This window comes from Natator depressus, chromosome 1 (genome assembly GCF_965152275.1).
Source record: "Natator depressus isolate rNatDep1 chromosome 1, rNatDep2.hap1, whole genome shotgun sequence".
NCBI classification, from domain to species: Eukaryota; Metazoa; Chordata; order Testudines; family Cheloniidae; genus Natator; species Natator depressus.
Genome location: NC_134234.1, coordinates 228,055,149 through 228,082,008, shown reverse-complemented (window position 1 = coordinate 228,082,008; position 26,860 = coordinate 228,055,149). Strand labels below are relative to the sequence as shown.

General features: G+C 45.0%; 1 protein-coding gene across 2 annotated transcripts in view; it reads left to right on the top strand.

Annotated features, from left to right (window-relative positions):
- The window catches only part of STK38L (serine/threonine kinase 38 like), a 166,710-nt gene that overhangs the window by 81,069 nt on the left and 58,781 nt on the right, over positions 1-26,860 (top strand). The window contains exon 1 of one of the 2 annotated variants that reach the window (XM_074937129.1): positions 25,538-25,687. The exons of the other annotated variant lie outside the window; for it this stretch is intronic. The gene's annotated coding sequence lies outside the window, so the exon portion shown is untranslated. Of the gene's footprint in view, positions 1-25,537; positions 25,688-26,860 lie in introns of those variants that run through there. 2 annotated transcript variants of the gene reach the window in all.

Sequence of the window (26,860 nt, the reverse complement as noted above, 5' to 3'; positions counted from 1 at the left end):
ATGACTTCATCCTTTCTAACTCTGGGAAGGCTAAGGGAGACAGGCTGAGGATTTGTGACCTATGAATAAGCAATGTAAATTCCTTCTGCATCTTCAATATTGCAATCACAGCAGGTTTTTTTGGTATAATTACCTAGTCATGCACCTTCCACCCCTCAGCACTGATATGGCAGAAAACACAGTGGACTAACAGTTTATTACTATATGACCTCTGTATTGATACTGACTCTCAGATGTAACTACTATTGTTCTCTTGTCTGTCTTCCTCTGGAAATTCCCACTGGGTTGCATTAGAAACAGAATATCTCACTTGAATATATTTAACTATATATAGATCTGTAGTTTGCAGCAGCCTGGATGATATTACTAAATACATAAATCTCACTTAGAGGTAACCTTCAAGGGGGGGAAAAAAACTGGGTTTATTTCTCCCCTTTCCCTCCCCTACCCCCGCTTATGATGTAAAAAGTAGGCCAGAAATATCTTGATTGTACCTTAGGGATACCAAATTTTTTTTTTCCTGGGGATTTTCTTTGGAGTGGAATCTCTCAACCCTTTATTGAATGGGGGTGAGGAAGCAGTGAAGAATCTGTAACAAAGACCGCATTCCTGCAGCCACTGCTTTTAAAAGGGGACTTCCAGAGTTCCTGGAATGCAGCTAAAGGGAATTTGACAACTCTTTGAGTATCTGAAGGGGCTAAACATTAGGAGGGAGGTGAATTGTTTACAGTAATCCCAGGGGAAATAAGCAGTTATGGACTAAATTAAGCAGAGGAAAATGTAGACTGAAAAGCAGGAAACCTTTTTAATAGGCAGTTGAGTTGTATGAGACAGTAGATGCATTTCTAAAGGGAAGACAAAAGCCACATAGTGTGATATTTTATCCTAGACTGTATAAAGCAATAGAAAATAATCACTGACCAGGGAGTGCACAAGATGATCGAAGATGTATTTGCCATCTCTGACTTCTGTGGTATGGGTGGGTTACTATAACCTTGGAAGAGTTACGGTGGTTTGGTGTTTATGTTGGTATGGTAGCCTTGACATATGTGGCCTGGGGTTCTTCACAAGGTGACTGCATTAGCTATAAAATATTTACACAATGCTGAGAAAGCAATAAAAGTATTTAAAATTAGTTTCAGTAAAGTTTGGTTACGGTAGAAAATTTCGCTGATCATGCAGGCAAATACCTAGAATCCATTTAGAAAAGAATAATACTTACTTAGTGCTTTTTATCTTCAAAATGCTTTACAAATATTAACTAATCCTCTCCACAGCCCCAGGAAGTGGCAGATAAATGTTATCGCTAATAGGCTTTTCCCATATCTAACATCTATAATTCTACCACAGGCCTTCTTTTGGAGCACCGTTCTGACTAGAAAAGGGGCCTGATCCTTCTCTCGTTAAAGTCAATGACAAGGTGACATGAGAATTTATTGGTGTGCCTTCCTGCAGCACAAACTTTTGGCAGTCACCAATGCCTGTCCTGGGCTGATAAGAGAGACAAGGTGGGTGAGGTGATATATAAAAGCGATTACTTCATCCACCTTGTCTCTCTAATACCCTGGGACCAACAGGGCTACCACAACCCAGGCTGCTGATGTCATGTTTGGGGTTTTTGACAAACAGGATGTTTCCTCTAGTGTTAGCACAGGTCACACATTCCTATTAGGTGGGACTATAGGGATTATTTCCTGCTTACCAAGAGTCCACTTCAGAAAGATATTGTTTTCTCTTGTTTCACCTACGACTGTAACCATAGTTCTAGTCCTTTTGGTTATAAAAATGTATGGGAAATTTCTCAACCTTTTCCTGACATGGATGTATGTTTAGGTACCTTTGTGATAAGTTCATGAAAGTGATTAGATGACAAGGTTGCCTGTGACAGAAAGAGACGGGATTTGATGTCCGAAGAGGTGCCTTCCAGTCCTATGACTAGTGCAAAAACTATCAAAAGGAGAGAGACTTCAATCGACAGTTCAGATCAACACATCCCACCCTAAAATTCTCTCCAGGAGATTTTGATGAGTTTCATTTTCACTAATAATGGAGGCATTTTCTGTTTTGGAGACATTTGTGATAGAGTATGATATATGTACATTGGTATCCTATTTTGTTGTTTAATGCTCCTGAAGGAAGGTAATCTGGTGATTTTGCTAATGTGCTACATCTGCCAAGGAATTCACTGCCTTCTGACAGGAAACATTTCCTGGAAAGGAGTGCCCCTGTGAGGTATTATAAGATTAAGATATTGTTACCGATACTTTTGGCTCTGTTGCAGGCAATAAACAAAAATTCACAGAAACCCGAGACCTGTCTGACTTTTACTAAAAATAAGGGGAGGGGAATGGCTGACCACCAGGGGTGGGAAACATGACTGAACCCCAAGCCCTGCAGGATGGGACGACTGAGAGCTCCAGCTGCCCACCGCAGTGGCTGACAGCTCCAACCTCCACCACTGCAATGGGGGGCTGAAGCCGAAGAAGTCATGGAGGTTCTTTGAAGTAATGGAATCTGTGACCTCCATGACTAAAGCTTATCCTTAATTATGAGTATTATATGTACTCTCATGTAGGCAAATTGAGGCAGAGATAGGGCTAAGCAACTTGCCCAAGGTCACATAATGAGTCAGGGATAGAATCAAATAGTCTTGATGTCCAGTCCCCTGCTGTAACCACTTTACTGCGCTGCCTCTTCAAATGGTAATGATAGCCTTGCCATTTTGAAGTCCTCTCCTTTTTTTCCCCCCTCTGTCTTATTTAGAATGTACTAATTAGTTCTTACACCAACTTCTCTTCCCTGAGTCTCATTGCCTTCTCATTTTAAAATGGAGATGAACTTGACCAAGAACAATGGATCTGAACACATCTGAGCTTTAGGGATATTTAGATCCAAATCTGTAACTGCAGTTTGTGATTCAGGCCTGTTTCTAGTTTTGAGAACAAGTAGCAGATAATCTATATTTCACACAGAGACAGCAGAGAGAGCTGAGTGATGCTGTTTTCGTGTAAGTCCCTCACTGCAGAATGTCTGGGAAAACCCCTTACTGGGCAGGGTGCTACATTGCATCTCTTGGAGAAAATATCTGTAGTGGAAAATGCATATTTCATTTCAAACCATTTCACCTCCCGTCTCCCCTCCCCCCATTTTCTAGAGAACATAATTGAGCAAATTACACAAATACACTGGCTAAATTTAGGCACCATAAAATATTCTGTCATGAATTGCTATGTGAAGTTCAGAGTTCAATCAAATGATCTCTAGTCCCTGTGCAAAACAAACTTACTGGAGTCTTGCATTTCTTAGTTGCTGATGTATGAAACCGATAGGGTTAGCCAAAAATCCATAACCACTATATGTGTTTCCCAAAATATGCTCAGTACTGTTCCCACAGGGGATCAAGTCACTTGGAGCTTGACAGAACACACATGACGGCTTCTAAATTTTAGCAAAAAGCCCCTGAACAAGATCAAATATTTAACTCTATGTATTCATTTGGAGTGTCGTGTAAGACGGGATCATGGTATGGAAAAGACTGAGCACCACTGATTGTATGTAGATTGGTAGTCAGGACGTCTGGATTCTTTTCCCAGGCCTGCCCCTGCCACAGTCAGCATGGGTACAGCTACACTGGAGCTGAGGACTGAGGAGACATACCTGCGCTAGCTCTGAATAAGCTAACACGCTAAAAATAACAGCCTGTAGTCATGATGGCATGATCAGCAAGAGGGGCTAGCCACCTCAAGTACACACCAAGGGTCTTGGATGGGACTGTGCCTGGGCAGCTAGCTCATCCTTCTGCTCACACCACCACCACTGCACCAAATTTTTAGTGAGCTAGCTCTGATCAAACTAGTGCAAGTATGTCTACTTGAACTGGAAATCACACCTTTCAGCTCCAGTGTAGATGTAGCCTGCCTGACTGCTAGGTAACTCACTTGTTAGGACCTGATCCTGAGATTTGCTAAGCCACTTTTCATTGACTGTGTAACTTTTCATCAGCCTCAGTGGGAGGTTCTGGCTGCTCTGCACCTCTCAGCTCAGGCCCCAAACCTGTGGTTGTATCTTTATAAAATAATTCCCACCAATGAGGACAATGGTCAGTATGGTGTGGGGGAAAGGAAAATCCAATGTATACCGTGAAAGGGTAGCAGAGTGTCTTGTTCCAGCTTGAGGTGGCCAGAGCTCTGAGAAGAATTCTGTATTGGTTATTCACAGCAGTGTGAGATGTCTCTGTGGATTAAAGCCACTACCTGGCCCAATGTCAGGAAATCCCATCTCCCCATCAGTAAGATCAAATGTGGGATGTGGTCTTTGTACCACCTGAATGTTTCAATAATAAACCTGCACTTAATGTTAGGGTAAATATCCTTTACTAGGTTCATCGTTCAACTTGCATGAGTTCCCAGATTAAAGTGACCCCTTCCCTCAACTAACTTTTTTCAAGCCATGAACAAATCTCCTTAATCAGTTTTTCTCCAAATGTGTCTAGTACCTTTGTGCCTTCCTGGGGCTTTTGTTACCTCCTGTACATTTTTAATCAGAAATCACCCTGGCTAGAATAACTATGAGAAGGTGAAATAATCTTCTTGCAATCCAGTCTGTTACTTGATTTTTGGAGCAGCCTCTGGTGACATAGAACCAAATAAGAAGGCTTTAGAACTTTGGGAAATCCTGCCAATGAGGAAGTATGATTTATATAATTCCTATGCTAAGAGAAAGGAATCTCCTTCCATTAACATCCATCAAAGATACTGCTAGGCATTGTACCTTCTAAACGTTTGTGCATATTTCCTAGGCTCTAGTCACATGTCTTTCCATAGTTAAGTATGTTTTAAAGATCCCCTTTTGCTGGGCTATGAATATGATTAGAGTTGACTCGCATATAAATTACATATAGTTGTTTTCCTTCCCCTAACTTGTCCTCTGAGTAAGGATCATCTATCCTAAATATTTGCAAAGTGTTCAATGAGTAATAGACAGTGCCATAAACAAAAAATAATTGAAACCAATGCATCTTTTGCATCCTCTTTAAATGTGGGGGACAAAAAGAGGGGAGTAGGTTATAATTATTGATTAGGGAGTCACGGTATTGACTCTGTAGTTACCATTGCAGGAGGCACTCCATTCTAAGCCTGGTTTTATTTCCTGCCCTCGCACTCCTCATTCACTTTGTGGTCACAAAAATTTGCATTGGGGCTGAAAATTCTCCTGTCTGTCCTCAGCCCAGAGATGAATGATGTAAGGGAAGTTGGAAGAAAATATTTTTTTGAATTGATATATTCTTCTACAGTGGTCCCTTCTTTTCAGACAGTAACTCTGCACTGATGATCCGCACTGATGACCCCCACTGAAAAATAAAATAAAATCCATTGATTCAAGCCAAAGTATTCACACTGCCACCTTTGATGCTGTATGTAGGGCATGGAGTTCTGAGAGGATGTTGTAAATTTGTTTCTTAGCCTTGGAGCCTGCTCTGTGTGCAATGTGACATTTTTTTATTTTTTCATTTATTTATTTATTTGCTGTGAGCTGCGTAATTTGGCAAGAACAGCTGACTTAGTCTGTATGTCAAGAGTGGGTTCTGCACTCACAGCCTGGAGGCCAGTGTGCTAGGGAGAAAGTTCCATGAGCAAGGCTAATTAGGTCAGAGAGTATCTCATTTCTTCACTTAATTGTTCTCATTAACATTTTACATAAAGTAACCAGGTTTTGCAAATGATTCAAACATCATTAATTTTTTGCTCCACATTTAGGACACAATACCGAAAAGAAATTTTGTTAACATTAAATAAATCTTGGCCCAAGGACAGGCACATGCTAGCATAACCAGCTTTGGTGTAAGTTTTAGTTATGCAATTTTAAGTTAAAAGAACACTGCTAGCTATTTCTATTTTTTTAAACTCTTGGCTGTTTGTAATACCCTATTAGAACAAAAGACATTTAGGTGGTTCTTCCTTCCAACTTTATCTTTTTGGCAAAAGTGCCGATTATCTTTTCCTTATAACATTCATTATGAATATTTTAAATTAAAAACATTGCCATTAAAACATAAACTGACCAACCAATATGACAGATGCCCAAAGAATCCTCTCTCTTTCCCCCCTGCCCCATGAATAGTAAGATAAAATTTCATGGAACAGGCACAACATATTGTGGTGGGAAACCATATTTACTCAAAGGATATAGCCAAACTTGTCTTCTTTTAGTCTACAGTAAATGACACAGAATCTGACTTCAATATTACTTCCCTGCAGTTGTAAAACACACAATCAGAAAGCTTCACTGTCTAGTTGTCATACATTTCATTGCACAAAACAGAAACATAATGGTCTGTCTGATCCTTTGTGAAGGAAGTCAGAAAAAACTTCCATTGACTTCAGTAGTGTGGGATTGAGTCTGAGCTGCAAACAGACAAATGGGATAATCTTTGTTGAATTGCTTCATTCAGACAGAACCACTTCTCTTAACATATGTCCCAAAAATGTCTTATTTTGGTAGTAATGAACTTCATCACCCCAATCTCTTGATGCTTCCTTAACCACACCTTTACGGAAGGGTTTCCCTTTAGATTCCAGAAGCATTGGTGGGGGGAAGGGGTGGTTTGGTTTTTTTATTTACCTTTTTATGGCTGGCTTGTTCAGATGGACTGTCTCTAGAACGTTAAAGAGGAATCTTATGAAATTGGATTTAGAGGATTTTGTGGCTTTGATTCTAAAAGAGCCTTAACTCTTGAAAACTCCTGTAACCTAAAGGTGACTTGCTATTTAACTGCAACCTCTCCCAAGAGAAATCAGACTAGTTTAGAGATGTCTTTAAAATGACCTGCATGGAAGAAACTTGCACAAGGAAATGGAGGCTGTAATCATGTGCAATTTGTAATATTTCTAATATGCCAACTTTTGTTGCTTTTATTTCTGTTTTGTGCCTTGGCCTCATTGACATCTGCACACAGCTAGGAATATTTAGTAGTGGTAATAATAAGTTAACTACTGTGTCAAGACATGGCATCCACGCTGCTAGCTAGTCCCCAGGCATATAGCTTATTTAAAGCTTGGGAGATGAACATGGCTGCTTTTAAAATATACAACTCTCAGGGTATGTCTACACTACGAAATTAGGTCAAATTTATAGAAGTCATTTTTTTAGAAATCGTTTTTATATAGACAATTTTGTGTGTCCCCACACAAAACGCTCTAAGTGCATTAAGTCAGCAGAGTGCTTCCACAGTACCGAAGCTAGCATCGACTTCCAGAGCGTTGCACTGTGGGTAGCTATCCCACAGTTTCCGCAGTCTCCGCCGCCCATTGGAATTCTGGGTTGAGATCCTAATGGGGCAAAAACATTGTCACGGGTGGTTCTGGGTACATGTCGTCAGGCCCTCCCTCTGTGACAGCAATGGCAGACAATCGTTTCTCGCCTTTTTTCCTGAGTTACCTGTGCAGACACCATACCACGGCAAGCATGGAGCTCGCTCAGGTCACTGTCACCGTACTCTCGTGGGTGCTGGCAGACGCAGTACTGCATTGCTACACAGCAACAGCCCATTGCCTTGTGGCAGCAGATGGTGCAATAGGCCTGATAACCGTCATCATCATGTCTGAGGTGCTCCTGGTTGCCTCAGTAAGGTCGGTCAGGAGTGCCTGGGCAGACATGGGTGCAGGAACTAAAATAGGAGTGATTCGACCAGGTCATTCTCCTTAGTCCTGCCGGCAGTCCTATTGCACAGTCTTCTGCCGAGCAGACAGGAGATGAGGATGGCTAGCAGTCCTATTGCACCGTCTGCTGCCAGCCAAAGATGTAAAAGATAGATGGAGTGGAGCAAAACAAGAAATACACCAGATTTGTTTTGTATTCATTTGCTCCTCCCTCCCTCCATGAAATCAATGGCTGACAATCATTTCAGTGAGGTCTGTCAGGGGCACCTTGAAAAGTTTAATGGAGATTCAGTCCTGCCTGAAACACCAGGAGGAGAGATAGCTTAGTGGCTTGGGCATTGGCCTGCTAAACCCAGGGTTTTGAGTTCAATCCTTGAGGGGGCCATTCTGTGTGACAGTTGTTTTTGTTTCTCCTTGATTGATTTTAATTCTCTGTAAGCCAACCCTGTAAGCCATGTCGTCAGTTGCCCCCTACCTCCGTCAGAGCAACGGCAGACAATCGTTCCGCGCCTTTTTTCTGTGCAGACACCATACCACAGCAAGCATGGAGTCCGCTCAGATCACTTTGGCAATAAGGAGCACATTAAACACCACGTGCATTATCCAGCAGTATATGTGGCACCAGAACCTGGCAAAGCGAAACCGGGGGAGTAGGCGACATCAGCACTGTGAAGAGTGATGAGGACATGGACACAGACTTCTCTCAAAGCACGGGCCCTGGCAATATGGGCATCATGGTGCTCATGGTTCACGCGGTGGAACGCCTATTCTGGGCCCGGAAAACAAGCACAGACTGATGGGACCACATAGTGTTGCAGGTCTGAGATGATTCCCAATGGCTGCAAAACTTTCGCATGCGTAAGGGCACTTTCATGGAACTTTGACTTGCTTTCCCCTGCCCTGAGGCTCAAGAATACCAAGATGAGAGCAGCCCTCACAGTTGAGAAGAGAGTGGCGATAGCCCTATGGAAGCTTGCAACACCAGCTACTGGTCAGTTGGGAATCAGTTTGGAGTGGGCAAATCTACTATGGGGGCTGTTGTGATGCAAGTAGCCAATGCAATCAAAGATCTGCTGATATCAAGGGTAGTGACCCTGGGAAATGTGCAGGTCATAGTGGATGGCTTTGCTGCAATGGGATTCCCTAACTGTGGTGGGGTCATAGACGGAACCCATATCCCTATCTTGGCACCGGAGCACCAAGCCGGCGAGTACATACACCACAAGGGGTGCTTTTCAATAGTGCTGCAAGCACTGGTGGATCACAAGGGATGTTTCACCAATATCAGTGTGGGATGGCCGGGAAAGGTACATGACGCTCACGTCTTCAGGAACTCTGGTCTGTTTCAAAAGCTGCAGGAAGGGACTTTATTCCCAGACCAGAAAATAACCATTGGGGATGTTGAAATGCCTATAGTTATCCTTGTGGACCCAGCCTACTCCTTAATGCCATGGCTCAGGAAGCCATACACAGGCACCCTGGACAGTAGTCAGGAGCTATTCGACTACAGGCTGAGCAAGTGCAGAATGGTGGTAGAAGGTGCATTTGGATGTTTAAAAGCACGCTGGCGCAGTTTACTGACTTGGTTAGACCTCAGCGAAACCAATATTCCCACTGTTATTACTGCTTGCTGTGCGCTCCACAATATCTGTGAGAGTTAGGAGGAGACTTTATGGCAGGGTGGGAGGTTGAGGCAAATCGCCTGGCCGCTGGTTACGCACAGCCAGACACCAGGGCGGTTAGAGCACAGGAGGGCGCGGTGCACATCAGAGAAGCTTTGAAAACCAGTTTCATGACTGGCCAGGATATGGTGTGAAAGTTCTGTTTGTTTCTCATTGATGGAAACCCCCACCCCCTTGGTTCACTCTACTTTCCTGTAAGCTAACCACCCTCCCCTCCTCCCTTCGATCACTGCTTGCAGAGGCAATAAAGTCATTGTTGCTTCACATTCATACATTCTTTATTAATTCATCACACAAATAGGGGGATAACTGCCAACGTAGCCCAGGAGGGGTGGTGGAGGAGGGAAGCACCGGGAGGGGTGGTGGAAGAGGGAAGGACAAGGCCACACAGCACTTTAATACTTATTGAATGCCAGCCTTCTGTTGCTTGGGCAATCCTCTGGGGTGGAGTGGCTGGGTGGCCAGAGGCCCCACCACCGCGTTCTTGGGCATCTGGGTGAGGAGGCTATGGAACTTGGGGAGGAGGGTGGTTGGTTACACAGGGGCTGTAGTGGCAGTCTGTGTTCCTGCTGCCTTTCCTGCACTCAACCATACGCTGGAGCATATCAGTTTGATCCTCCAGCAGCCTCAGCATTGACTCCTGCCTCCTCTCAACATGCTGCTGTCACCTATCAGCTTCAGCCCTCTCTTCAGCCTGCCACCTCTCCTCCTGGTCATTTTGTGCTTTCCTGCACTCTGACATTGTCTGCCTCCACACATTCGTCTGTGCTCTGTCAGTGTGGGAGGACAGCATGAGCTCAGAGAACATTTCATCGCAAGTGCGTTTTTTTTCATCTTTTAATCTTAGCTAGCCTCTGGGAAGGAGATGATCCTGTGATCCTTGAAACACATGCAGCTGGTGGAGGAAAAAAAAAAGGGACAGTGGTATTTAAAAAGACACACATTTTATAGGACAATGGGTACACTCTCTTTCACGGTAAACCTTGCTGTTAACATTACATACATAGCACATGTCCTTTCGTTACAAGGTCGCATTTTGCCTCCCCCTCCCTGTGGCTAACAGCGGGGAACATTTCTGTTCAGCCACAGGAAAACAGCCCAGCAGGAATGGGCACCTCTGAATGTCCCCTTAAGAAAAGCACCCTATTTCAACCAGGTGACATGAATGAGATCACTCTCCTGAGGATAACACAGAGAGATAAAGAACGGATATTGTTTGAATGCCAGCAAACATCCACTACAATGCTTTGTTCTACAGTGATTCCCAAGTAAATGCTACTGGCCTGGAGTGGTAAAGTGTCCTACCATGGTGGACAGAATAAGGCTGCCCTCCCCAGAAACCTTTTGCAAAGGCTTTGGGAGTACATCCAGGAGAGCTTTATGGAGATGTCCCTGGAGCATTTCCGCTCCAACTTCAGACAGGTTAACAGACTTTTCCAGTAGCTGTACTGGCCGCGAATGCCAGGGCAAATTAATCATTAAACACGCTTGCTTTTAAACCATGTATACTATTTTAAAAGGTACACTCACCAGAGGTCCCTTCTCTGCCTGGCGGGTCCAGGAGGCAGCCTTGGGTTCGGGGGGTACTGGCTCCAGGTCCAGGGTGAGAAACAGTTCCTGGCTGTCAGGAAAACCGGTTTCTCCGCTTGCTTGCTGTGAGCTATCTACAACCTCATCATCATCATCATCTTCCTCGTCCCCAAAACCTGCTTCCGTGTTGCCTCTATCTCCATTGAAGGAGTCAAACAACATGGTTGGGGTAGTGGTGGCTGAACCCCCTAAAATGGCATGCAGCTCATCATAGAAGCGGCATGTTTGGGGCTCTGACCCGGAGCGGCCATTTGCCTCGCTGGTTTTCTGGTAGGCTTGCCTCAGCTCCTTAAGTTTCACGTGACACTGCTTCGGGTCCCTGTTATGGCCTCTGTCCTTCATGCCCTGGGAGATTTTGACAAATGTTTTGGCATTTCAAAAACTGGAACGGAGTTCTGATAGCACAGATTCTTTTCCCCATACAGCGATCAGATCCCATACCTCCCGTTCGGTCCATGCTAGAGCTCTTTTGCGATTCTGGGACTTCATCATGGTCACCTCTGCTGATGAGCTCTGCACTCACCTGCAGCTTGCCACGCTGGCCAAACAGGAAATGAGATTCAAAAGTTCACAGGCCTTATCCTGTATACCTGGCCAGTGCATCTGAGTTGAGAATGCTGTCCAAAGCAGTCACAATGGAGCATTCTGGGATAGCTCCTGGAGGCCAATACCGTCTAATTGCGTCCACAGTACCCCAAATTCAAGCTGGCAAGGCCGATTTCAGCGCTAATCCCCTTGTTGGGGGTGGAGTAGAGAAATCGATTTTAAGAGCTCTTTAAGTAAAAAAAAAAAAAAAAGGGGGGGGGAGGCTTCGTCATGTGGATGGGTGCAGGGTTAAATCGATTTTAATGCTGCTAAATTCGACCTCAACTCCTAGTGTAGACCAGGGCTCAGACTGCATTTGACGATTTCTAGCTCTGCAGGTGTCTATCTGGTTGGGTCAAAATAAGTTTATATGGGACTGAGCATAATGGGGGTGGGGGGAGGGAGATGGCAATTTAAAAACAAGACCATGAAGTCACAGTCACGTTAACCCCTAACAAATTTTATTAAGTCTGTTTCATGTACCCACTAGGTGGGTGAAAACCTCTAGAGCTGATGTGGTAGCTTGAAGCATGAAGTTGCTTCAGTAATGGTTACTATTCAACTATTATTTAATAAACTGATACATCCACTTGAACTGTAGAGACTGAATGACATAGCCTTATCCTCTTGGATTTATTAGTACCACATCATCGTACTTTTGGCTGTCCGTTTAATGGTATGTGATTTGCATTGGCTCATCTACTTTTCTCCTATTCAGTTCTGTACTAATGGGAGATGGCTGTTTGAGGTAGTGTGAGCTTACCCTGTCAGAGAAAGAACTAAGTTCCTGTGACCAGTAGCCTGTGAATCTCATGGCTTAGAATTCAGTATAGGAAGTGGAGGCCAAGCAGGGAATACACTTATAAAGACTGTTTTAAAAAGAGAACAAAATTTAGTGTTCACTTTGACTCCGATGAACAATGTGTCCCAGCCAACTAGCCAGAGTGGTGACAGGACACTAATCCTACTTGGCATTGATTCTTCTAGAGCAGTGGTTCTCAACCTGCGGCTCAATCAGCACATAGCTGCGGCCCATGTGACCTTCTCAGGGCCATACAGGTAGTATATCTATTGTGCGGCTGCAGCCCACATAACACAATGAGCTGCATGTGCGGCCCACAATGGTAAATAGATTGAGAACCTTTGTTCTAGGGTGAGGAACTGGAGATGGCTAATGCTGGCTGGTGTTCCTCAACAAGCCTTTGTGGAGAAGCTGGAGGCATTCTTCTCTCCTTTTTAAATATATTATGGTAACACAGACAGGCAGAGAGAAGCTTTCAGAGAGTACCCAGGGGATTTCTCTGAGAGCATCGCTTTGACATCTATTTATTTTAAAATGTGTTCTATGTCCTTTGGTGAAGCTTCTAGGTGCCTAGCAGCAGTCAAATTTAAACAAATACGTTGATACTGAAGATACCAAAGCGACCATCTTAGGCAGGCTAACAAACCATATACAGCAGCTCAATAGCTGCATCCAGCAGCAAGAAAGCCCCGTATTACTGCCTTCCGATAGTTTGTAAAAGGCCTGGCTAAATCAGTGCACCTTACAACGTGCCCTGAAGAGCACCAGACTCCAGTTCTGGTGTATCTCAGAGGGAATAAGTTCCATTAGTGAGAGTCCCCAATGCAGAATGCCTTGCCACTAGTCCTAAAAAGATTTATTCTAGTCATCAACAGTAGATTGACACAGCTGATCTCAGCTGTCATGACAGCTGTATGAGGAGAAGTGGTTTTTCAGGATGACAGGTTCAAGGCATTAAAGGTTGCAGTCAACACCTTGCATAAGGGCAGGTAGGGAAGAAAGCCTCTCTTGCTGTAGATTACAGAAGAGGATCTTACTCTCCCATATCTAGATGATCAGATGCTGAAGCCATCTCTTGGTCATGAATGACCCAATTTGGGGGTTTTAAATGTTTTCTGTTGGTCAGTGGGTTACACAGATGCTGGAACTAGGGATGCTGGGGGTGCTACCGTACTCCCTGGCTTGAAGTGGTTTCAATTATATACAGGGTTTACAGTTTGGTTCAATGGCTCTCAGCACCCCTGCTATACAAATTGTTCCAGCACCCCTGGTGGGTTATCAGCATGTGGCTCAGGGAAATTAATAACAAACCTCCATAGTTGCTATTGCAGGTGCTGCTTCCCCACACAAACAATCAGGAATCCTTTGGATCATGGAACCACAAATACCTTTTATTTGGGAGTGAGGGGTGGGGAGAGAAAATATAACCAGATGCATAATTACATACACTGATTGGGTTTTGCTCCTTTTGTCATATCAGGAGTACAGCCCATAGTACAGTTCCAGTATATTAATTGTCTGGCTTGCTGAGGTCCAGAACTCTATCAAAAAGCAATCCCTACCCCCTTAAGCCACCACTGATGGATCCACTTAGACTCAGTGGTAGTCAGTTGGGATGGCTCTCCTGCCTGTCTGCAGCAGTGCAAAGAGGTCCACACTGCCAGGAGCCACTTGGATGTGCAGGTACCTGACCTATTTCTGTACAGGCAGCTCTGCATCACTGGTCAGGTCAGGATTCACTGTGAAATCAGCTCTGCACAAGCTCTGATCCTGTTGTTCAAAAATCATACCACACAGAGTACAGGATCTCTATCTGGGGAACCTAGATCAAAACCGTATCCTTAGACTGAGTCTCTGTGTGATGTTGCACTCTATATGATTTTGTGAATATAATGTAACTGGAATATGCTTCATGCAAAAGGTCTCTTGTAAGGTATCATTACAAAGCTTATAATCTGAGTGTGGTCATCCTATTTGTGTGTATGTATCATTCTTGTATTTGAAACTAGAAATCAGAAATATAACTCTGAGGTCCTATTGTAATTATGCAATGTGGGGGCCATTAATGGTGGTTTTGAATCTTCATGGCTCCCATTAACCAGGACAATTGACTGTAGATGGCTCTGTTTACTTGTAAGTCTTCCTGTATACCTGTGTGCTGGCAAGTGGGTAATGAAGTCTTACAGTGACATGTGATCATGTCACCTGAACTGGAATCCATCTTTAACCTGGTGCTTTTCCATTTAGCAGGAGGGGTGGGAACCCAGAGAGGGACAAAGGATTCCCACCTTGTGCAAAAGATGTATAAGGGGGTGCAACAGAACAAAGGGGGCTGCAGTCATGAGAAATCCCCTAGCTACCACCTGAGCTGGAACAAGGGCTGTACCAGGGGAAAGGATTGTGCCCAGACTAGAAAGGCATCCAGTCTGTGACAGAAGCTTATTGAAACATCTCTGAGGGTGAGATTTTATCTGTATTCAGTTTTCTTACTGTATTAGGCTTAGACTTGCGTGTTTTGTTTTATTTTGCTTGGTAATTCACTTTGTTCTATCTGTTATTACTTGGAACCACTTAAATCCTACTTTTTGTATTTAATAAAATCACTTTTTACTTATTAATTAACCCAGAGTATGTATTAATACCGAGGGGGTAGGGCAAACAGCTGTGCATATCTTTCTATCAGTGTTATAGAGGGTGAACAATTTATGAGTTTACCCCGTGTAAGCTTTATACAGGGTAAAATGGATTTATTTGGGGTTTGGACCCCATTGGGAGTTGGGTATCTGAGTGTTGGAGACAGGAACACTTCTTAAGCTGTTTTCAGTTAAGCCTGCAGCCTTTGGGGGACATGGTTCAGACCTGGGTCTGTGTTTGTAGCAGGCTAGCATGTCTGGCACAACCAGGCAGGGTTCTGAAGTCCCAAGCTGCCAGGGAAAATAGGCTTAGAGGTAGTCTCAGCACATCAGTTGGCAATTCACAAGGGGGTTTCTGTGATCCAACCCATCACACTCTGCTCCCTGGAACAGAGCTCCTGGTCTCTGGGATAGAGACCCCTGCTCTCTCCTTGTACAGGTGGTAGATTCTGGGAACTGGATACAGAGCCAGCAGTCAGGATAACCCACTTATCCCAGGTCATGTCTCTCACAACTCCTGTGCCCTTTATGAGTACAGCCATAGTGACAATCTATTACCATTCATATCATTAGTTGTTGTTTGTATTATCATAGCACCTAGAAGTCCCAGTCATGGACTAGGTCCCCATGGTGGTAGGTGCTGTAGAAACACAGAATAAAAGGATAGTCATAAGAACATAAGAATGGTCCAAAGGTCCAGCTAGCCCAGTATCCTGTCTTCCAACAGTGGCCAGTGCCAGGGGCCCCAGACGGAATGAATAGAACAGGTAATCATCAAGTGATCCATCCCCTGTCACTCATTCCCAGCTTCTGGCAAACAGAGGCTAGGGACACCATTCTTGCCCATCCTGGCTAATAGCAACTGATGGACCTATCCTTCGTGAATTTATCTAGTTCTTTTTTGAACCCTGTTATGGTCTTGGCCTTCACAACATCCTCTGGCAAGGAGTTCCACAGGTCGACTGTGTGTTGTGTGAAGAAATTCTTCCTTTTATTTTTTTTTTTTAAACCTGCTGCCTAAAACCCCTCGTTCCTGTGTTAAGGAAGTGTTGTTTACTACTTTTCTTTACACCAGTCATGATTTTATAGACTTTAATCATATCTCCTCTTAGCCATCTCTTTTCCAAGCTGAAAAGTCTGTCTTATTAATCTCTCCTCATTCAGAAGCCGTTTCATACCCCTAATAATTTTTGTTGCCCTTTTCTGAACCTTTTCCAATTCCAATATATCTTTTTTGAGATGGGGTGACCACATCTGCACACAGTATTCAAGATGTGGGCGTACCATGGATTTATATAGAGGCAACATTATATTTTCTGTCCTATTATCTATCCCTTTCTTAATTATTCCCAGCATTCTGTTAGCTTTTTTGACTGCTGCTGCACATTGAATGGATGTTTTCAGAGAACTATTTATGACTCCAAGATCTTTCTTGAGTGGTAACAGCTAATTTAGACCCCATCATTTTATATGTACAGTTGGGATTCTGCTTTCCAATGTGCATTACTCTGCATTTCTCAACATTAAATTTCATCTGCCATTTTATTGCCCCATCACTCAGTTTTGAGAGATCCTTTTGTAGCTCTTCGCAGTTTGTCTGGGTCTTAACTATCTTTAGTAATTTTGTATCATCTGCAAATTTTGCCACCTCACTGTTTACCCCTTTTTCCCTGGACAAATTCCAGGGAAAGCAAGAAAACACCTGGTGTGGAAATATCCATCTTAGGGCTTTGTACTGCTGCCCATCACCATAATAGCAGAGTGCCTTCCATATAAAATCAATAGCAATGTGGGGAAGCGACATTATAATTTATGTAAATGAGGCTGGCCTGCAGTGGCTCCCCTTTTCCCTGATAGTGGGACCAGCGATTTCCATCCCTCTAAGTCTGCTAGTATATGCCCTTTAAGTCTGGGGCTTACACATTAAAACAAAAATTTACATATCCTGTTTCAGGTCTGGTGACGGCTCCATGAAACCGTGTGACCCAGAAACAAGGACTGTCACCCATCACACCTACTTTCAGCTCTGCTTTTACATGGAAGAAATTCTGGGAATTCGGGCACAGATTAGCAAGTGCCTCCAGCTAACCCTGCCTTGCCAAGAATCTTCTCTCTATCCCTGTTTGGTGATTGGGGGGAAAAGAAAACTTTGCAAAATTCCAAGCATTTTTACATAGAAGCTTTCACTTCACTTCCTTAACCCATTCATTTATCAGCACTGTCAATGTGCCAGCTAAACTAACCTTCTTCCAAACAATGTATTGAGCAGTAGCAAATAACGTGAAAAACCTCTGTCAATTGTTATGTTACCTTTTTTGGTTTTGTTCCAATTTTAAAGAGAAAAGCCATATGTCCAAATATCAACATGAAAGCCCAGACCCACAAAGGTATTTAGGCTCATTACTTACATTGATTTCAAATTGCAGTGTTGTAGCCATGTCAGTCCCAGGATATTAGTGAGGTAATATCTTTTATTGGACCACCTTCTGTTGGTGAAAGGGTCAAGCTTACACTCAATTCTTCTTCAGATACTGATTTCAATGGAAGTTAGGAGCCTAAATACCTTTCTGGATCAGGGCCAAACTGCCTCCAGTCTAGTACTTTCCTTTTAGCTCTTCTCCTTTTCAAAGGTTTGCTTGTATTGCCATGGCCTGAGCAGGGCTGCTGTTCTCTTTGCGCGCGCGCGTGTGTGTGTGTGTGTGTGGTGTGTGTGAGAGAGCACGGCCTATTAAGATTATCCAGCATTTCCCATTATAAGACCATATACTTTGCCATACTTTAACAGTTTGGTCTGAAATTTTAGATGCTTGGTGTTTGCCTCAAGCTGATTACTTCTAGAAAATTTCAGTCAAAACAATTCAGCCATTTCCAGGAATGGGGTTAGGGAAAAATACTTTATTTTGCCTATGTTGAAAAATTCTGGTGACTTTTCTTTAAGAAGCTCGATTGTCCCTGTGATTTGGAACAGGGTCTTGAAATTTAGCAAAGGGGTGGCTTTTGTGTCAGGATGTGCCTTTTGCTAGTTCTGTGAAAATCCACCCAGATTTGGCCAAGTTATAAGCCTTTGAAAAGTTACAGTTCGAACATGCTCATTAGTGACGATTTAGGTTTTAGCAGCTAAATTCCCTGAAGCTTCTGTCCACTCACAGCTCCTACTACCAACCAGACTGCAAGTGCAGCAGCCCTTCTCAGGTCTTGTGAGTGACCAAACTGCACATGCACCATCCCCACAGAGCAAGTGAGCATGCTCCAGCCCAGGGATAAAAGGACAAAGTCAGATTTTCACTATAATGGCTGCCCAGGGTGGGCACTGGAGCTGAGAGCAGGGGGCCTGTCTCTCATGTGCTCTCAGTGACTCCCCTGCTGCATTGAGGCGGCATGAAGGAGGAAGCCATCTGATTCTAATGCAGTGGGGACACAAGCCATCCAGAGGGAGGGAATTGGGACCCAGAGGAGACTGGGAAAAGGAGTCTTGTGGCACTGGAGTGCAGGGGAGAAACTGGGACTGGGTAGATAAGGAGACTGGGTCTAGGTGGCAGGAGGGAGGCTGGGACGGATTGGGCAAGGAGACGGGGATTGGGAGCAGTAAGAGAGAGTGGGCTGGGAAGCCAGGAAGCCTGTTGGCTTGGGGTGGGTTGGGGACGCCTGAGATCAGATGAGGAGCTGGCAGGATAGACTGGGACTAGCTGGACAAGGAGATTGAAATGAGCAACCAGTGTGGGGAGCAAAGGGGCAGGTGGGAGGAGAGACAGATCTCAGAGGAGCTGGGGTCTAGGTGGAAGAACTGGGACCAGCTGGACAAATAAACTAGGACAAAGCATCAGGCGGGGCCATCCTTAGGCATACGCAGCTGCCTGGGGCATTTCATGGTGCCCTAGGTAGCTACATGCTGCATACGCGGCAGCACCAGCCCCGGCAACCAGCCCTATCCCCCAGCCGGCCTGCCGCGGGCTGAGCCCACTGCAAGGGGTAGGGTCGTCCCTAGAGGGGTGTGGGGCCCTGGACAACCCCCTCCGCCCCACCTCTTACCCTTCCCCCCAACTCCGCCCTGGCCCGCCTCCATTCCACCTCTTTCCCCTAGCGACCCCACACTCGCTGGCAGTGGCAGGAAGCGGAGCAACCTGGGCCCAGCCTGCTCTACTCTGCTTCCCGCTGCCGGTAAGTGCGGGGAGGTTGGGGAAAAGATCACCCCCGCACTCACCGGCGGCGGGAAGGGGAGCGGCTCCGCTTCCCTTGCCCCAGCCCCCCTGCCCCCTGGACTCACCGGTGGTGGGAAGCGGAGCACTGTGGCTGGGAGCTGTCGGAGTAGAGAGGGTTAGGGCCAGGCTGCTCCACTTCCCGCCGCTGCTGGTGAGTGCAGGGTCGCTGCGGGAAGGGTAAGAGGTGCTCTTTACAAGGTAATATGTAGGATATTTTGAGAAATTCTGTGATTCTCCCATCCCCACTTTATAAAGTCCCATTTATGCTTTAATTTTGAAATGTTTTATTTAAAAAGTCCTACAACAGTTTATGGGGTGTTCATGGAGACTAACCAACTTGCTAAGGACCCAGTTCCTCTAAGCCCTAAGAACAAGCTTTGTTAAATCAGGATTTATGATTTCTACAGCACCATAGAAATGCATGGAATTTTATTGACATCCAAGACTAGGATCCTGCTTCCAAGAGCTTACAGTCTAAGGCCTGGTCTACACTGGGGGGGGGGATCGATCTAAGTTATGCAACTTCAGCTACGTGAATAGCATAGCTGAAGTCGATGTACACCTCTACCCCAATATAACGCTGTCCTCGGGAGCCAAAAAATCTTACCCTGATATAGGTGAAACTGCGTTATATCAAACTTGCTTTGATCCACTGGAGCGCACAGCCCTGCCCTCCACGGAGCACTGCTTTACCACGTTATATCCGAATTCGTGTTATATCCGGTCGCGTTCTATCGGGGTAGAGGTGTACTTAGGTCTACTTACAGTGTCTTCACTGCAGTGAGTCGACTGCTGACGCTCCCCCCCCCCCCCCCCGTCGACTCCGCCTGCACCTCTTGGTCTGGTGGAGTACCGGAGTTGACGGGAGAGCGCTTGGGGGTCGATTTATCGCATCTAGTCTAGACACGGTAAATCGACCCCCCACTGGATTGATTGCTGCCCGCCGATCCAGCATATAGTATAGACATACCCTAAGATACTATCATGCACTGAAGTCAAAGGGACTGTGTGCTGGTTTAAGGGTCCATGTGGGTAGATTGCTTTGCAGGATTAGGACCTAAAAGTTTATAGGACTAATACCACTGGCATTAGTGTCAACACTTACAGCACTGTCTCAAGTGTCATGATTTCAGAGTGGTTTTGGGGGGTCTTGCAAGAAAACACCAACAGCTCAGGAATTTCCTGCCTGCAGTTTGCCCCTTCATACACATGACTAGAGGATGCTGTGGTTGTCGGTGGGCAGTATTGAAACTGGCACCCCTGGAGCTTAGTGCACAAGCTTTTACGGCATGAGCTAAAAAACATATTGCTGTTAGCTAAGACTGTAGAGCAGACTCATTAATCTCTAAGTGGCCTCAGTGCCACTACAGGGGACAGAACACCACACCCAGGAGGTGTGTGGGTTACACAACCTGTACTGCAAGTGGCTTCTGTGTGGAACCAGTCCTGAAGCAGCATGGTACAGCAGTGACTGTTTCCCTCCCCACTCCCATCACAGTGCAGTGAGGGGGTGTTAATGAAGATAGGAGCCCAGGAGAAGCACCATTCACGCAAGCTGGAGATAAGAGGGTAGATATCATGCTGGAGCCTATCAGGGTACTTGGAGCTGGTGGGAGCAAGGTAGAAAGGAGGGCTCTGGGGAGCTGGGTGGAAGAAAGTGTGTGTGTGTGTGTGGTGGGAGGGGGGAGATTGTGGAGCAAGCGTACAGGAAAGCCAAGACCTGTTTGTTTGTGTATACATTTTGTCTGAATCTACGGTTGAATTTTCAACCTGTAATTGTCAGTCCCACATTATGGATGGGCAGCGGAAGTTTAAAAACTAAACTAAGTTTAAAAAATAACTAAGTACATTATTCACGTAGCTGACATTGCATAACTTACATCGGTCCCCGCTGACCAGAAACCATGATTTCTTCTTCTACTCTTTTTTTTTTTTAATGGGGATTCTGACTCATGGTGTTTGAACTCTTGGGGTTGGCACTGCTGCATTAGGATGAATCCACCCAGTGCAGGAAATAGCCCCTGCGATGATCTCCCCCCCACCCCCACATAGTTATGTTGTCTGTTTCATTATGGAAATGGGCATGGGCCTGCCGCTAGAACTGTCGGCTCCCTGGGATTCATGGCAGGCTAGGGCTCTCTGCATGGATGACCCATCCATTGGCACTAATTCTAGTCTCCTCACACCAGCTCCCTTGCAGCGCAGCTCCATTGAAGCCATCCCAGCTCTCTCTGGGATATCCGTGTGTGTGGGGAAGTGGTAAGTCTCCTCAGTAAAGGTGTCACAGCCTGAGGCTGTATTATCTTTTTTTGACTAATTTTCCATGGCCCCAGGAGCAGGATAATGTATATTCTCTCCTTGGCCATGGATACTCTTCCCCACTGGCCAGCCTCATCTCCATTCCTCCTTCAAGTGGCTCATGGACCTTTGGGAGAGGCTCTTGTAGGTTTTGGAGTGGGAGATGTGGTGCTGTGGAGACCCCCTTTCATGCAACAACATAGGGGCCACTGTCTTCAGTGGGATAACTCATGTGAGTAAGGGTTTCAGGAACTAAAATAGACATATTAGAGGAGCAGGGAACAGGATATAACAGAAAGTTGCATCATTTGGTTTATTTACTCTTTGCATAGATCTTGTTCCCTTTTTTAAGTTTATTTTATTTTGGGAGCATGAAGTCATGTAGATGGCTGCAGGTGGAAGGCAAGCTAAAAGCACTGATTTTTTTTTTTTTTTGTAAGGGAAAGAGTGAGGTTCCTTGCAGTTTATGGATGCTGTTCCATGTGCAGAGGGTGATGTGGAAAGAACATGGAGCTAATAAGATGTAGAGTGTGCTAAGGAAGGAGAAGTTGGCAGAGGTGAAGAAAGAGGCAACAAGTGCGGACATGTGAATAGGGGCAGTGCTGCATAGAGCCCTGAAAGAATAACGGTATTCATTACAAATAATATTTCTTATCTAAAGAATGTTGGGTTTTTTATTAAAGAAATTCTTTCTGAATACAGATTTTCATCATTCCACCAATGTCCACTTGAGAGTCCAAATCAAGTCTCTCTTCCCCCAACTCCAGTATTTTAAGAGACACATGCTGACTGTATTTCCTGAGGAACTGTGAGCTTCTTAAGATTACATTACAATAATGTAGTTGTTTTTGTAACATGTTCTGTACCATAATCCATATGTATCTTAGTTTAAGGACAAGATCATGCACTAAATAAATCATCAAAAAGGATCTTATCCAAAGAGAACTCAGGAAGAATAATATTCTAAGAGAAGATGTTTAAGTAAACTTCAGTATATAAAAGTTGTAATCACTTATAAAAAGAAACACATTTGTCACATCTTAAACTCCAGCATGAGGAATGTGATGTACCTGTGCCAGGAACAACAATGTCATGTTCCTTTGAATCCTATTGCAGAAGTGGAAGCCAAGTCAGCAATCATCTAATGAGGCATTTCCCTCCACTTACAAAGGAAAAATGTCATTTTTGGATTGCTTCTAAAACTGGCAAAACATTGATCTTATTTTATTATATTTTTTAGAAGGTTTGTTGTGAATTGCTAAGACATCCAGGACAGGATATGCGGTGACACTTTGAAAGGTGACTAAAGTAATTTCCTCGATATTTTGTTTAGATGAGTGATTTAATTTTGTTCCCTAGGCTATGTGTATATGAACAAGAATGGTTTTCTTGTATCTATATTTAATTAATATAACAAAAAAATTTTGTGCTCTCAGGAAAGTACAAACTATGGGACATAAGAGGTCAGAACTGTGCATTTATAATACAATTTTTGTTGTGGGTTACTTGCTGATCTCAGTTGGACTGTCTTTCAAGTGTCTGCTAAAGGCATCTAGAGAAATAGAATGATAACAAAAATATATAATATATTTTAAAGGTGATAATCTAAAGATATACATTAAATAATATATTCAGGTTCAGATCAGAAGGTGGGACAAGAAGTACATCTTCCTAAAAGCTTGTGGTTTATTTGGCTAAATAAGGGGAGTGATCCTGCAAACAATTGCATGAATAAATTTACTCACGTGAGTAGTAATGTCAAAGTTATTGGGACTACTCATGTGAGTAAACTTACCCATTTTCTTAAGAGTTTGCAAGAACAGGCCCAAGATATGTATTAACATTCAATTGTGAGACACTGGGTATGAGGCATAACCACATATGCTCCTTTGTAAATTTGCACACTATTTATGTGAGTAGGACCTACTGTCATTAAGATTTTGCAGGACAGACTCCTATATGGTTCATTGTGGTGCATTTGTGAGTTTTAACATACTTTTTCTTGCTTGTTGTATGGCTTGGATCCTGCAAATACCCACATGCTTAATTTTACTTGTGTTAGAAGTCCCATTTAAGTTAATTGGAGTTGAGTCAATCCCAGTGCAAGATCAGGTCCTAGGACTTCTAGGGGTGCACTTATGCAAATGTGAAATTCCAAAGTAAAAACAAAGCATGCCAGAGTGCAATGGAAAACTGTCTAACATAACTGTTTTGAAAGGCTGGTAAAAGTAGGAAACTTGAAAAAAGTAATTTCTTTGTCTAAGTCAGGCTGATGTTGGATTCAGAAGTTTGTTTAAAATACCTTTCTTTTTTAATGAGAACTAAAATTCATCAAAGCTTGTTCATTATGTATTTTAAGTAACAAATAGTGCATCACTTTTGCTTTTCTAAAATGAGAAAGGGACCACTTAGACGTTACTCACTTTTGTGAGTATGGACATGTGATGCAAGGGACTAGTAGCTTTTTTAAATTTTTTTTTCCCCTCCTCCTAATTAAAGAAGGCCTCACCACCCTCCTCCTAAAACTCAGTAATTTTCCACTGGTAAAACAACTGTTCAGTGTTTGCCATCTGCTGTGCTGGCAGGACCCAATGGAACAACAGTAGCAGCAAGTCAGGAACTGTAACATCATGCTGTGAATATTCCTTCAACTTTCATTGTCTCAGCTGGTGCTCATCTTTTATGCTAACCCCAACTTTGTTTAGGTGATGACATTAAAGGGCTTTAGCAGCTAAAGAACAAGGGGGTGAAATCCAAACTTCCAGACAAGCAGAGGAAGTTGATCACAATAGATAGCCATATCCACTATTTTTTTTTCTAAAAGGGATGTTTTCTATTCTCTCCTGTTTCTTGTCATCATTTGTAGAGATGTAAAAAGACTTTTGCCCCCAGCGGACTGCTCTGGGAAAGTACTGCTACTCCAGATCTACCAGCCTTCTATTTTGTATTTGCTTATTTTTGAAGAGAGAGCATTTTTCTCCCTTGCTAATTCTGAAATTTCATATCTACTCATCTACCACAACTAGATAGAGTGGTGTCATTCTCTGCTGAAAATCAGAAAGCGCAGCTTCTCCATTTCCAGTCCTCTCCAGAAACATATCAAGATCAAAATGCAGTGATTTTTTTAGGCTTTTGTCATGTCAGATGGACCAAATACAACATTTCTGAATGTTGATTCACACAGATGGACCCTGTGTCCAGGCAGAGACCGCCTGATGATTGAATACATGGCTCTGTCCATGCACATCAGCTTGAACGGTAGAATCTATAGGGCAGGAAAAATATCTTGTAGCATGCCTAGCACATTGCTCTTGCTACATTAATAACAATGAGATAAAAATAAACGAACACAGTTGACACTTTCAGTGGGGCACTTAAATACATCCTCATCCATGAGCACTAATGTGTACAGGACCCCAATGAACTTAAAGGGCTTGTACGCCCCCACACAATTTGGTCCACTAAAAAAATGTACAATTGTGTAATGTGTGCATAATATTAATTAAAGAACCCCACTATTGACACCTCCCTCCCAAGGTTGAGATCTTTCTACCTTTGCCAGCCCGTGATGCCCCCCAACTGCCCCACGGAGAAGAGCGGCTACTACAAGGCTGTGTGTGTGTGGGGGGGTGAGTTTAAAAGAAGGGGGGGGGGGTGGGGACGCTGCTCAGCGCGTGTAAACCGGCGTGGCCCCGTGGAGGGCAACGGAGCGCCAGGCCGAGTGACCCCAGCGGAGGCGCTGGCCGGCGCACGGTGACTTTCAGAGCGGCTGCCGCGGGGCGCTAGTCTGTCCGACCGGAGACCCGCGACCCGCCCCCGGGCACTGTCCTGCGGACACGGCGTGGCCGAGCGCTGGGGGCACTTTGTAGCCGGCCCCCGCTGCCAGCCGCTTCCAGGCGCGGGGCCGGGACGGTGGCAGGGAGGAGCGCCTTGCAGGCGGGCAGCAGCTGGCCCCGCTGCATGCGGAGGGGCGCTGGGGGCACACGGGGGCCTCCAGCCTGCAAGGAGCTGTCACAGCCCCCCCCTCCGCCACCTCCCCGCAGCCCATCGCTCCCCTCCCGGCTGGTGCCCTGAGCTCTCGCGAGAGCGGGCTAGTAAACAGCCCTCCGATTAGGTCCCTCCTGCCGCTGCCGCCCTCCCCCTGCTCGCACGAGCGGCCCAGGCGGGGGACGTGATCGCGCAGAGCGAGGCTGCAGCCGGCAGCGGGGGGACGCAGGAGCCGGCAGCCCGGCGCAGGGAGGTGAGTGCTGCGCACAGCCCCGGCTGCGGGCAGAGCTGTGCCCGTCCGCCGACTGTCTGTGCTGCTGCTGCTGCTGCGGGTGGGAGGCGGGGAAGGAGCCTCTGTCTTTGGTGCAGAGAGAGAGAGAGAGATCCTGTCATTGGCAACTGGGGATCTCCCCCCCCCCACCTTCCCCACCACCGTGAGGCAGCAATCGCAGCCATAGCCCTTCAGGCTCAGGGAGGGTAGTATTAGCTGTGTGGGGCTGCTGGAGAGAGACGCTAACGAAGGGAGAGGGTAATAGAGGAATCCGTACTTGTTCCGAGAGATAAGGACAATGGCCTGGCTCCGCTCCTTTCTCCCCCTTGGACACAGTGTGGGTGTGTGTGTATCAGGCTGTGTTGTGAGTGAGGGATAAATTGAATGAGCTGAGATTTCTAAAAAGGTGGCAAGGGAGATTTCAAATCTCTTACCAAATCTGCCACCTCAAAATTCATCACCACCAGGGGGAGAGTGAGAGATGGTTACAATTCCCAATAAGGGGTTCTCCCATGTCACGTTTTCAATTTCTAACTTGGCAGGTTTATTCTTCACGTTCTCCCCCCCCCCCCCCCCCCGCAGCTTCAAAGCCTGGACTAGGTAGAGACCCCAGGGCTGCAACTGAGGTGCAGTTTTTAAATGAGTGTGACTCACATACACAGCAGAACCCCCTTTTTCATCGGTGTGAAAGGCTTTAAAAACCTGCCTTTCAAATTCATCCAGATGGTTGAGATATGCTCCCCAAAAGGCTGAAGGTGTGTCTCTTAGACTTTAGGAGACGGGGAAGATCTGTGTTTCATGGGTGCCTATCACTGGGCAGGCTCTTTGGAGTGAGCATAGTGAGAGATGAACCCAAATCTGTACAGTAGTTTTGCAGGTATGACCTCTTTGGGATGGGAGATGAACGTAGTCAGATCTGTGACTAGATAAAGTACTATAAACAGTAAAAGTCAATAAATAGGCTCAGGTGTGTCTGGCAGGTATGAGATCCTGTGGGGTGTGGAGGCAGTCGATTACACAGTCTGGTTTAGGAGTGCTCTGTCCTGTTTTTAAATATGTGCCAGTTTAATCTCTACACGTATACACCGTTCAAAAAAAGAAAACCTGGCTCACAGGGCCTGATCCAAAACCCACTGAAGTCAGTGGGAACATTTC